The 14,222-nt window shown below is 36.1% G+C and overlaps 1 long non-coding RNA gene across 2 annotated transcripts; it reads left to right on the top strand.

Moving 5' to 3' along the window:
* Positions 1-1,755: 1,755 nt before the first annotated feature.
* LOC124389234 lies at positions 1,756-6,938 on the top strand. Of its 2 annotated transcripts, none has more exons than XR_006926538.1 (7): positions 1,756-1,909; positions 4,061-4,168; positions 4,985-5,169; positions 5,514-5,668; positions 6,053-6,301; positions 6,375-6,537; positions 6,646-6,938. It is a non-coding gene; the product is annotated as an uncharacterized LOC124389234 (long non-coding RNA). The 2 variants fall into 2 exon arrangements; XR_006926537.1 differs by having other exon boundaries at positions 6,053-6,297; positions 6,646-6,936.
* The last annotated feature ends 7,284 nt before the right edge of the window (positions 6,939-14,222 follow it).

Here is a 14,222-nt window from a genome sequence, read left to right as displayed (position 1 = left end):
TAAATAAATAAATATATATATATATATATATATATATATATAATATAAACTTTATATGATAAAGTATAAAAATATATATAAAAAAAAAAATATATATATATATATATATATATATATATATATATATATATATATATATATATATATAATATCAAATATTTTGTCTTGTTGACCAAACAATGACAACAACAACAACAACGAAAACAAAAATGATTTAGCCACCAATAGAAAGCAACAATTAGGTAAAACATATGCAATATATATGCAATTAAAAAGAATAATAATAAAATAAAGGGAAAAGCAATGCTATTACTCCTTTAACTTTAATTTACTTTCTCCTTTGTGAAAGATAATATAACTTATTAACCTAGATTAGCTGACGTTAATGGAGCACCTATTTCTGTTGTGTCTGGCAGGCCTGCTCTTTATGTGTAAGTTTGCTGTTGAGGATTATATGTCATAAATCTATACTGAATTGCCCAAACAAAAGCAATAAGTATTTACTCCGATCGGAGTCACACCTGGAAATGAGCTCTAGTGAAACTATTTACAATGCTGCCTACTGTGAACAGTTCCAGAAATGCTAGGCCAATAGATAAGGGTTATTAGATGGTTTTGTGGTTTTAAAGAGGCAGATGTAGAGTACAAGGTAGTTTGGAGAGCAGCCGAAAGAAGAAGATGTGCCAAGTGTCCCACTCAATTTTAAATAACTGAAATATACAGGTGGGGTAGCACAACATTAGCCTTTAATTGACGGCCATCAGCTGCTCCCCAGTTAGAGGACTGCCTCAGGGTATTATTATTTAACCGCTACTGAAGGGGAAGCCCTCCTCATCCTCCATGCCCACCTGTAATGGTACTGATGTTGATGGTCCTTGCACTACCTCCTCAGTCAACATTGTACACATTCCACACCATGCTTTGCTGCTGCAGTACCCTATCACAAACATTTCGCTTACTAATTCCATAAATCTGGGAAAATTTGTCCAAATGATTAGTGGCTCTATGAGTTAAGCACCACCCTATGCTTTAGCACCTGAAATTTAATAATGACTGGAATTAAATAATGCTCATCTTTGAAATGTCTTACTTTCCTGCCATGCCTGAAAACCATAACCAGGCATTTCTGCAGCCCTGGTGTGTGTAGAAGTGTCTACCTATTTAGAAAGAGTTGAAAGATGGGGAGACGTAAGACATGAAAGAGAGGAAAGGGGAGGAACCCAATGACAGAAAGTGGTGGAGACATGAAGAACCTGTTTAATTGTCACCTTAAAAACATTCATTCCAGAATTTGTGTGTGCCATGCAGGTGGTGGAGGCCATTTTGGTTGCAGATCTACTATACATCCATCTGCTATCCCATTACACCAGCATATGAAATCCGACATTTAAACACACATCAATACATTTTATAATTTTGTGGTAAATCACTAATTTGTATAATTTCTTCCATTTTGCATCTCTTGCTTAAAATGAAAAAGTGCCAACAGCACCAGCAGGTAAAGTTAAATTTATAAACACACACACACACACACACACACACACACACACACACACACACACACACACACACACACTCATACATATATACACCGACCAGGCATAACATTATGACATTATTATACTCTAAATGGTGAAGTGAAAAACACTGATATCTTTCATCATGGCACCTCTTAGTGGGTGGATATATTTATTTATATATTTATTTAGGTATAAGCATTTTGTCCTCAAAGTTGCGTGTTAGAAGCAGGAAAAATGGGCGAGCGCAAGAAAGGAACAGTGGTGAACCGGCAACAGGATCATGGGTGGGCGATGCTCATTGATGCATGTGTGAAGCGATGGCTGGCCCATGTGGTCCGATCCAACAGACAAGCTCCTGTTGCTCAAATTGATAAATACGTAAATATTAGGTAGGTGGTCAATTTGTATGCCTGATGGTATATATAAATATATATATATACAGTGGAACCCGCTTATCTCGACCTCGGTTATCTCAACAACCCTATTAAGTCGACGTTTTTTAAGTGGAACCGCCAAATTCTCGCTTTGTCTTAGCATTTTTTATCGATTTTTTTATGTCGCCGAACCCTAATATCTCGAGCACAAGGGGGGAAAATTTTGCTATTTAACGTCGGTTATCTCGATCGGCACTGTGCAGCCGCAGAAGAACTCGTGAAAGTGGCGGAAAAAAAAGTCTTACAGCTGCGACAGGTGTTGTATTGTATACTGGTGAATCTCTGCTGTTAGTTAGTGCACATATGCCTTTTGTTGTTAAATGTTATGCGATGAACGGGAGGCGAAAGCCGCGCTTGGCGGCGCGGAATGTGGGATGAGCAGCAAAAGCATAGAATGAACACCGGCAGGATCGGGGGGAATCCGCGGTGCGCTTTGGGAAGAAAAGAGCAGCCGTTGAGAGAGTGCCGGTGGGAAGGCACGTACCGGGATACGCATGCGCGATAACAACGACCGCCGTGAACCAACATATACCAACAATAACGGACAGTGAGAGTGTGGAAGTTTAAATAGGAGCTGGTGATGATGATAAACGAGCACCATATGTGCGCGATTGAAGCCGCGGGAGCTTCAGAGAAAGCGGCCGAGAAAGCACCTGACACACCGAAGAGGGCGTGGCAGGTGGATTCCTGACAGATAAACATGTACTGTATGTATTTTTATAGCATGCCTTCATCAAACAAATCGCGGCAACGCTGTTGTGTAAAAACCCTTCAAAACACGTGCATGCACATTCTCATTTATTAACGCACATCATGTACATAAAGAAATTTCAAGCACGTTAATATATTGCCGCCATATTGATTTTCGTTTATCTCGATGCTTTTTGGCGACCCCCTAGGACATCGACATAATCGGGTTCCACTGTATATAAACATATATTTATATAAATGTGTGTGTGTGTGTGTGTGTGTGTGTGTGTGTACATAATCTTTATATGCAACTCAATGCATATACAGTAATATAGTATAATTAAGTGAAAGTTCATTAATTTGTATAATTTTTTATCAAATTTTGCTCACTATATGACATTAAGTGCCAACTACAGGAACAACCCCAGGTAAACATTGACTGTGTGTGCATACTGTATATAAATGTTCAACATGGTTTCTGTCGTGTCTTTTTTAATCATCCAGGATACTATGAAAATTAAAAAATTCTTATAAAACCTTTAAAAATTTCACTCTTTAAAAAAATAAAAGAAATATATATATATATATATATATATATATATATATATATATATATATATATATATATATATATAATGGGAGTTTCTTGTGCTTTTTCTATAAATCACCCACAACATAACACATAAAATGGCTAAATAGTAAAGATTATAACGAGTTTATTTAGTCACGCTGTGGTCGCAGTAGCATTTGACAAACAGCATCATTGACATTTGTGTCATTGAGAAGAAAATGGAATGGATTTAAAAATAATCATATTTGTCCATTGGCACCATTGCACCATGGATGCAATTTCAATCAATTCTACATCAAAGATCACTGTAAATAAACAAACAAAAAAAAATGTTTGTCTTTCAACATGTCCACAATTGTTTTGTCCCTAAAAGACCACCTAACAAATCATACTTAAATAACCATCAATATTTCCATGAGTCATTTTTAAGAGGTAAAATACATTTTATATTAACATTGATAAATATGCATAAATAAAAAAATAAATATAAAAAAATAAAATATCCTTATTAAATAAAAAATGTATTGTCTATAATATTGCTTTTGTTTAGAATACCATTTATTTTTTTAACGATTTCTTGCTTAATATACAGCATGAACATTTCAATTACACAGGTAGCAGTATGTGTGTCAAATTATATTAGTTTAAAAAATTTTCCTTACACCCAAACAAGTTAATCTCAAAAGAGGGATTAAGAAGTTTCTCATCCAAATTGCAGACAGAAAGTTATTTTTGGTTTGTTTGTGAACTGCTTGACTAGTTTGTAATATGAATATTGGACTTACTTCAGTAATTAGTATTCAATTTGTGTGTGATTATTTTTTTCTGCTTGACTTTCTTTGTAGCACTCTGTCAGACCCTGAAACGTACTCAGGATGAAGTTTGTAGAAAGATAAATGGAGTTTACGGCTGTGCCTGTGGGAACGTTCCAAAACACAACCCAAATACTAGTGGTATGTTTTTCATTACACTGGTTTTCTTTGTAGAATCCTAAAAGTCCTTTAATTATCGTTAACATGCAAAGTGGCACTAAATCAAGTAAAAAAAATAAATTCCAGCGACTCAGCATACTTTATGCAGAAAAGATGTTACAAAGTTTCGCACAAACCTTTTATAGAATTAACAAAAAATGTTAAACAATTGTGTACATTTACCATTAAATAAATAAAGACATTAGCTATGTTGATTTACAATGCATTTAGAAAGTATTCAGACCCCCTTCACTTTGTTCAATTTTGTTATGTTGTCATGTTACTATAATCGTTCAAATTATTTTTTTAATCTTATAATTCTACACTTTGTACTCTTTACTCAGTACTTAGTTGAAGTACCTTTTCCAGCAATCACAGCCTTGCGTCTACTTGGATATGATGCATCAATCTTTACACACTTGGATTGGGGGATTTTTTGCCACCCTTCTTTGTAAATCCTGTTAAAATCGGTTAGGTGGGATGTGAACTGTCAATAAACAGCCATTTTTAGGACCCTTCAGAGATCAGGGCTCTGGCTTTGCCACTCAAGGACATTCACAGAGTTGTCCATAAGCTGCATCTTTGCTGTCTTGTCTATGTGCTTAGGTTGGTTGTCACAAAGGTGAACCTTCGGCTTAGCCTGAGGAACAGGTTTTTATTGAGGATATCTCTGTTATTTGGTCAATTCAGCTTTCCCTCAGCCCTAACTAGAAGCCCAGTCCCTGCTGCAGAAAAATACCCCACAGCATAATTCTTCCATCATCATGATTCACTGTTGAGATTACATTTTTTTCTCAGATGCCATTGAAACATGTTCAGGCAGCAATGGATCACTGTCTCTGTATCGCTGCCAGCTATTTGAAGACGGATATTCTGTAGATATTCTCCACCTTAATGACCCAAGCTGCAAAGGAACAATTGAAAATGACAGGCTGGTGTTCTACTTTGACAGTAATTCTGGCATGTGTGGCACAACTTTGAAGGTACAAAACACACACACACACACACACACATAAATATATATACTTACATGTAATGTTGTTAGGGTAATAAAATCATAGTGCATTTTTTTTTATTATTATTGTTTAAAAAAATCATTAATTAAATAATTATGTAATTGTATAGGCTTTTTGTACTACAATAATTTTAAGACATTTTTATCCAAGTTAATGTAAACACAGTTTGTTGTACTAAAATTTTTAATTTTCAGACTCTCAGATAAATGTATATTTTTATTTAAATTAGGATTTTAAAATAAACATTTTAATCCTTTAGAGTCTTTTGGTTTTGCAATTTCTGTAATAATTTTATTTTTAATTTTTTCCAGAATAATGGAACATACAATATCTTTGAGAACAGTGTTGGGACAAATGATGGGATAGGTGTGATTACTCGTGCCCATGGACTCAGCATCACCTTTTCCTGTTCATATCCACTCATCCACCACATCTCCATGCCTTTACCTATCCAAGCCACAAGAAGGTAGAAATACTGTAACGCTAAACTTCTGTGGAATTTGTGTTGTATTAATTGATATTTTGTGGGCCATTCGAAAAACATTTTTTTAGAATTTATAAATATAATAATAAAAAAATTAAGTAATAATAATTCTTAATAAATTAATAATTAAATCATATTACTGCATTTTATATAATTATTATTGTTGTTGTTTCTTTACACTGTTTAAAATGCATATATTACTTTATTAGCATTTTAGTCTAATATTTTAATATTTTTTAACAATTTATCTAAATTGTACACATTAATGTAAACATTATTATAACATATGTGTTATGTACCTTATGTACCATATTATTTGTAGTTTTCTTTTTTAATTAAAATTTTTTACGTCATTTCCGTGCTCAGTGTCATCAGCAAGGATCTCTCTACCGAGGGCTCGTACCAGATCAGCATGATCCTGTATACTGATGCTACATTCCAGGTTCCATTCTCTGGCAATGTAACACTAGAAGTAAACCATCAGATGTACATAGGTGTGGAAGTGAAGCCATTTGACAGTGCTCAGATCGCTCTTTAGTGCTGGAAAATTGCTGGGCCACTCCTGTGAACCAGAGTGACAATCCCGCCCGCTGGGATCTTATTGTTGACGAGTAGGTAAAAAACAGCTTGAAAATGTGTCTATAATTTTCATATCATTGAAAGAAAAGTAAATCCTTCTTTTTCCCAGATGTTCAAACCCCAATGATGACATGGTGTTGATGTGGCAGAACAGCATCTCCACATCCAGCCATTTCTCATTTAAGATGTTTACATTCACCGGCTTTTCCCATAAGATCTACTTGCACTGCAAGGTCCATCTCTGTCTGCAGGAGTCAGGAAACTGTGCATGGGTAAGGTTTCCAAAAGTAAAATAAAGATACTTTAGCATATTAAGAATTTCCTTTGTGTTTGCAGTTCATGCATTTATGTTCCCATATTTTTCTAATTTCCTCTCTTAGAAATGTTTTGGAACCAGAAGACGCAGATCTGTGTGTTTTTATGACTTTTTTTTTTAAACATAGTTCTATCACTTTTTTTTGTTCTGTGTTTAATCAAATTTAAATTCAACTTCTCCAATTCATAAAATGTTGTAAGTGATTATACTCTGCTTATATCTGCTTACAGTATACTGGCTTAATTAGTTATAATAAAGCTTTTATGCATGTTATTGTTTTTAGGGTCCCCTGGTGGTCTAGTGGTTAAGATGCAGCGCTCTCACCGCTGCGACCCGGGTTCGATCCCCGGTCAGGGAACCATCCCCAGCCACTCTCAGTGCCGGTCCCAAGCCTGGATAAATTGGGGAGGGTTGCGTTAGGAAGGGCATCCAGTGTAAAACATGTGCCAAATCAAACGTGCGGAGGATCCGCTGTGGCGACCCCTAACGGGAGAAGCCGAAAGAAAGTTTTTTTTTTTTTTATACCGTATACAGGTGCATCTCAATAAATTAGAATGTAGTGGAAAAGTTCATTTATTTCGGTAAATCAACTCAAATTGTATTAAATAAATTCAAAGCACACAGACTGAAGCAGTTTAAGTCTTTGGTTCTTGTAATTGTGAGGATTTTGGCTCACATTTAACAAAAAAACAACAATTTACAAATCTCAAAAAATGTGAATAGTATAGCGAATTTAATTCGCAAAAAGGGAAATATAACGAGTTATAATTAACCATAAATATTTAAATTTAAGTTATAGAATTAATGTTACAGTTATTTGGTTTGTTCTTCCACCCCCCGATTACTTTATGGCGTACAAGTAATTTAGCATGTAGCAAGATCAAAATATTGCAGTGACTTTGAAATGTGAGCAGCACTCAGAGACAATCACTTATAAAAAATACGGTGTTTAATGAATGAGAACACACAAAATAGAACTTACTACACAAACATACATTAAAATAAAATACATGACAAATAAAATTTTATTTGATTTGAAAAAGAAAACGAAGTTCAGAATATGCACAAAGAGAGAGAAAGAAAGAGAAGGCATGGCAAGTTTAACTTCAAATTGACCACAACCTAAATGAGAATCATCAATCAATTCAAATTCACCTTAATAAAGGGGCTCAAGCTTAACCAAGCATTTAAACAGTTGGTAAAACGGTTACTTGCATTGGCTTTGTTGCTAAACAAGAGTCCGGATGCGGTAGACAAAAGGAGATTCTTGTAGAGTCTGTTAGGAGGGAGTTAGATGTTCTTCCAGTTTCTCCTGAAGATCAGAGTAGGAGAAGTTCTTGAAAGCTTGCCGGAAGATCTGTCTCAAAGGTTTGAGTCCCGTCTTGACGAAATGTTTTTTGAGCCGTGATCCAGGACATTTAAAGGTCCCCTAGCCACACTTATTTTTGGTGACATGGCCAATGTTTGGCAGAGGAAGAAACTTTCTTTGTCTTTGTTTTCTGGCCTGCTTACATGTTTATGGTTGATTTTGGAGATCTTATAAAGTTTTACCCAAAGTGTATTAAAAACAGTATGGTACACTTCATGATCATATAACATCCACCATTATTTGAGGAATAGAGTGCAGATCAATTTGATATTAAGCATGAAAGAAAATACAGCATTAAAGCAGAGACACATGAATATACCAGGACATAAGCCTTTAAAGGGTAACTTTAAGTTATATTCTGGCAAATAACATGCACCCCCCAATGTAAGTGTAAACTGTGGGGCTCATTCGGTGATTGATATGCAGATGTTAAGAGTTAAAAAGAATGCCTGGGACATGAAGTCTAAATGATCCTACCCAGACCCTACAATATGGTGACATTCCAATCAGCTAATCAACTCATAACACCTGCAAAGGTTTCCTCAGGCTTTAAAATGGTCTCTCAGTTTGGTAGGTTACACAATAATGGGGAAGACTGCTAATCTGACAGTTGTCCAGAATGACAATCATTGACGCCCAATCATTTGCACACACTGCCAAAAGCACCAAACGTTGGTGAAATGACCATGGTGTTGGTGTGCTTGACTGGCCAGCAAACTTACCAGACCAGAACCCCATAGAGAATATTGTCAAGAGGAAAATGGGAAACAAGAGACCAAACAATGCAGATTAACTGAAGGTCACTGTCAAAGAAACCTGGGCTTCCATACCACCACAGCAGTGCCACAGACTGATCACCTCTATGCCATGCCGAATTGAGGCAGTAATTGGAGCAAAATGAGGCCGTACCAAGCAATGAGTACATATACAGTAAATTAGAATACTTTCCAGAAGGCCAACAATTCACTGAGAATTTATTTTTTTATTATTATTGGTCTTATGAAGTATTCAAATTTTTTGAGATTTGTGAATTGGTCGATTTTTGTGAAATGTGAGCCAAAATCATCACAATTGAAAGAACCAAAGACTTAAACTACTTTGGTCTGTATTCAATGAATTTATTTAATACACAAGTTTTACAATTTAAATTTAATAACTGAAATAAATAATCTTTTCCAGGATATTTTAATTATTTGAGATGCACATGTACATGTTAAATTCATAAAAATAGGGTCCAACAGAAAGAGCAGTAGACTTTCCTCTTCTACAAATAGCTTTTCTTTTACCCAGGAGGCTCTCCTTCCATGTTATTTGAAATACTATCAATTTAATTTCACAGCATTTATGTTCTAATATCTAAGTGGTCTGTTTTAAGATGTACATATAATCATTATACCATGGTGCAATTTTTTTTAATAAATAAAATAAAATATTTTTATTTTAAGGAGAGGTACATTATCTGAGGTACAAGTGTAGAGTAAAGTCGTGTTGGACAGTGATCCAATCAATGTCTCCGGAGGATTATTGATAAATAATTGCAGAAGCTGACATGAATGTATGAATGAAACATGGTAACATGGAAAGAAAAGTATGATATAGTTTTAGTAGAATAGTTTTTAGATTTAATCCAGATGTTAGTCAAGTGTGTTTGCACCACTGTGATTGTGTCCTATTATATTATAATTTATTTCCACTTAATCTAAAATTATTTAAAATGTAATTGTACAAGAAAATCAAAATAGTGTGCTTTATCAACAATTATTGATAGTATTTACTGACTAAAATTGTTTTTGGTTTATGGATGTGGTAAGGGAAGACATGTTCATGGTAAATTTGAAAGAGGCAGATGTAAAGGACAGGGTAGTATAGAGATCTATTATCCACTGTGGCAACCCCTAATGGGAGCAGCCGAATAAAGAAGATGGTGACGACTGAATAGACTTGGTTTTTGGAAGCTACATGCATTGTATTGGTGTAAAGAACTGTCAGGGTCTGGACACTTTTGGGTTGTTAGTTTTTGCTTTGACCACCAGATGCCATCACTGGGCCCTTATCCCCTACTCCCTAGCCCCTAACTGTTTAAAGTCCCCCACCTGCTCCTTGTTAGTGTTGTGTATTTAGGTTACCCCTTTTACCTTGGTCCTTGTTGGTTCATTATATTCGTCTTTATATTCTTTTTGGTATATTTGGCTTTATATTGTCTTGCCCTTATATTTGTATTGCATCTGGATCTATGTGGGTTTGTTTGTTGTCAGTTTGGTGAGTGTCTTGCTATTTATGGTGGTTTGATTTCTTTGAGTCTCCTTCTTTCTCAAGTTTTTCCTATTCTTCTGGCTTTTTCAGTCTTCCTGAGTCTTTGGTCTTCTCTTGCCTTTCTTTGAGTCTCCTGGTATCTCCCTGGTTTCTCCTGACTTCTCAAGTCTCCTCTTGTCTCAAGTCTCCTGGTACTTTTTTTTTTTAGTCTTGTTTTGTAAGTTTGTATTGATTAAACCCACCCTGCCTGTGCTCATTTTGGTTCTCCTTCTCGAGCTTGTTTGTTGGGCTTAGTATTGTCATTAAAATAAATGCCATTGCACATCTCGTGTGTCTTTGCAGTTGGGTTCCAATGCCTCCAGGTGGCAGACTGCTAGTGTCTGCTGCTCTCTCTAGCGACCTACACTGGCGATCAAAATTAGAGAACAATTTATAAACAATTGAACAATTCTGAAATAATGTGATCTTCACTGCTCAGCAGTTGAGGAAGGTTTTGTCCTGTCTATACCATGCTACCAGAACACCTTTTCCACAAAATAACAGGCATTTCCAAAAAAAAAAATTATTTTGCAGAAAACACACTGATCAAAATTAGAGAACACTTTCAGATACCTCCCAGTTATTGGTGTTAATCTGGCACCTAGTGCTAATTTCCTTGATTATCTGTCAACCCCTATTTAACTGGCAGCCTACCTTCTAGTTTCACTGACTTTGCAAGATGGTGGGCCGTTCTAAAGTGACTGAAAGGCTCCGGCAGCAGGTTGTCCAGATGAAAGCCAAAGGGATGACCCTATCAGCCATAGCAAGACAAGTTGGTCGTCCCAAATCTGTGATTTCAAGTATATTAAATCTTTACAACATCACAAACTAATTCAAGTCCGCCTAGAAGGCTGGTCGTCCACGGAAGACAAATACAAGAGAGGACACGACACTGTGGAGGATCTCAATGGGCAATTGTTTCCACACTGCAGCTGGAATTGCTTACCAGTTCAGTGCTGAACAGGGTAAGGATCTGTCTCGTCATACAGTGTCTCGACATTTAAGAGCATTTGGACTGAAAGCCCACTCTGCAGTGACCAAACCTTTCATTAGCAGAAAGAATCAAAAGGCTAAGCTTTGCTGAGAAGCATGTTCTGTGGACAGAGGAGAACTGGGGGGTATATATTTTATAATGCAAAATAATGAAGTATGACTTATACATCCTTTTGAATATGTTATATCACTATGAAAGCATTTACTTTTCCTGCCATTTATTTCTTTAGTTTAAAATAATGTATATTTCTTATTTAATAAGGTGTAACCCTTCTGGAGCCACAAGAACTTTAAGCCAAGTCAAAATGAAACACAAAACATTCTGCAAAAAGGTAATATTTGATTACACAATTACTGAACTATTATTATAACAGGATTTAGTATATTCATTCTGTCATGTAGCTAATAAAAAGAAGACTGAAGCCCATCTAACTGGCGGGGGCCCACCACCACCTGCCCTCACCCCATCTGAGGAGCTGGCTCTGTCCCTTAATAAAGGGCGACCAGTGGTTACTGGCATTCCAGGGGGCAGTTCATTGCACACACCATGCACCACAAATGATGGTGAAAAAAATGGTGAAATGTAAGTTTACCTCTATGATTTGTTTTCATTTTTTGTCCTAATAAATTACTATCTCTGTCAATTAAAGGCTTTTTGAACAAGATTAATTTTTATGTAGGCTTATTTTATTTAAAAGCATATGATGTATAGGCTACTGTGATCTTAGTCTGACATGTTACTCTTTTCATGTATTATTTTCTTTGATAATATTGAGAATTTAATAGGTTGTGTGTTCTTATAGATACTGATGGACGTATTGTATTATTTGACCCTCCAGAAAGAACACAGTTTGTCACAGTTGTAAGTGATTTGTTGTCAGGTACCTTTAGTTGCTTTTAGGTTTTTTTTTTTTTTGCCAGATAATATATACTTGAATATTTCTCCTGTAGGATGAAGATGATGAAGATGACAATAAAGAGACCACATCTGCTGTGACAGAAGTGAACAATGCTGGTAGATCCACTGAGGTATGATGCATACCATTATAATGTATGGCCCCTTTTTGCATTAGAGTAACAAACTGTCATTGTCCTTTCACAGTACATACCTAGGGATTTGCCCACAGATGAGGGTCCTTCAACCTCGGCACACAATCTAAGCAGGGTAAGAATTTGTGTCCAGGTGTCCATATTTGAATTTTATTGTCTGACCAAACAATCTCATTCATTAAATTTTTTCCACCTTCCTAGTTGCCAGCAAAGGAGCTGTATAAGGTCCATCTTCAAAAACAAATAAGAAAAAGTGACATGGAGATGGACCTTATACAGCTTCAAATGAAAGAGAAAAGGCTCCTCATTAAAAAAGCAGCACTTGACATTGAATTTCTGGAGCATCGCCTTAAGGTAAGAACTTGTCTGAATATTAATCTGTTGCATGTTAAAAGTGTGTGTGTGTGTGTGTGTGTGTGTGTGTGTGTGTGTGTGTGTGTGTGTGTGTGTATATATATATATATATATATATATATATATATATATATATATACAGTACAGACCAAAAGTTTGTACACACCTTCTCATTCAAAGAGTTTTCTTTATTTTCATGACTATGAAAATTGTAGATTCACACTGAAGGCATCAAAACTATAAGATTAGATTAGATTAGATTAGATTCAACTTTATTGTCATTACACATGTACAAGTACAATGCAACGAAATGCAGTTGTAAATTAACACGTGGAATTATATATGGAATTATATACATAATAAAAAAGTGTGAAACAACTGAAAAATGTCATATTGTAGGTTCTTCAAAGTAGCCACCTTTTGCTTTGATTACTGCTTTGCACACTCTTGGCATTCTCTTGATGAGCTTCAAGAGGTAGTCACCTGAAATGGTCTTCCAACAGTCTTGAAGGAGTTCCCCGAGAGATGCTTGGCACTTGTTGGCCCTTTTGCCATCACTCTGCGGTCCAGCTCACCCCTAAACCATCTCGATTGGGTTCAGGTCCGGTGACTGTGGAGGCCAGGTCATCTGGCGCAGCACCCCATCACTCTCCTTCTTGGTCAAATAGCCCTTGATGCCTTCAGTGTGACTCTACAATTTTCATAGTCATGAAAATAAAGAAAACTCTTTGAATGAGAAGGTGTGTCCAAACTTTTGGTCTGTACTGTGTATATATATATATATATATATATATAAGTTTCTGTGTGTGTGTGTGTGTGTGTGTGTGTGTGTGTGTGTGTAAGGCAATATAAAAAAAAACATTTTATTGAATTTAACTTTTATTGTTTTTCAGGAAATAAAGAAATAACTGCCTGGCAGACCAGTGCAAAAAAATTAATAAAAGTAATTTTGACAGATCCTGTCTCTCAAAAGTCTTCCATCTCTGTTGGCCTCTAAAATCTGTAGGTGTTCCTCTGGGCCATCTTCCTCAATACAAGGAGGGTGGCTCTCTCCTCTTATAGTAGCAATATTGTAAAGCACAACACAAGCCACTATAATGTCGCATGCCCTCTCTGGACTAACCCGGAGCCCACGCAGACACTGAAACCGAGATTTGAGGATCCCTATAGTCATCTCCACCTTGGCCCTTGTTCGGCTGTGAGCCAGGTTAAACCATGTCTGTGGTCCAGGCTCAGGTTCAGGGTAGGGTGTCATTAAATAGGGCAGACAAGGGTATCCTCTGTCCCCCAGCAAGTAACCATTGTACTGTCCTGTAATGATTGAAGTGTACAACACAAATCTAGTAAAAAGGAAAAAAAAAAACAATTGTATAAAGCAAAACATTCCCTGCTCAAATGTCTGGCATAATGATGACTAGCGGAAAATTCTGGCATCATGCACAGATCCTGGCCATTTTGCCTCGACATTGGTAATGATTTGGGTTGCCTCACATATTACCTAGTTAGTGGAAAAAGTAATGACTTTAATGATTTTAAGAAGGGAAAAAATTGTTACCTGCACATTGATACTATGAATAGATTTC

Source organism: Silurus meridionalis, chromosome 7 (assembly GCF_014805685.1).
Source record: "Silurus meridionalis isolate SWU-2019-XX chromosome 7, ASM1480568v1, whole genome shotgun sequence".
Lineage (NCBI taxonomy): Eukaryota > Metazoa > Chordata > Actinopteri > Siluriformes > Siluridae > Silurus > Silurus meridionalis.
This window is presented reverse-complemented; position numbering and strand designations above follow the sequence as displayed.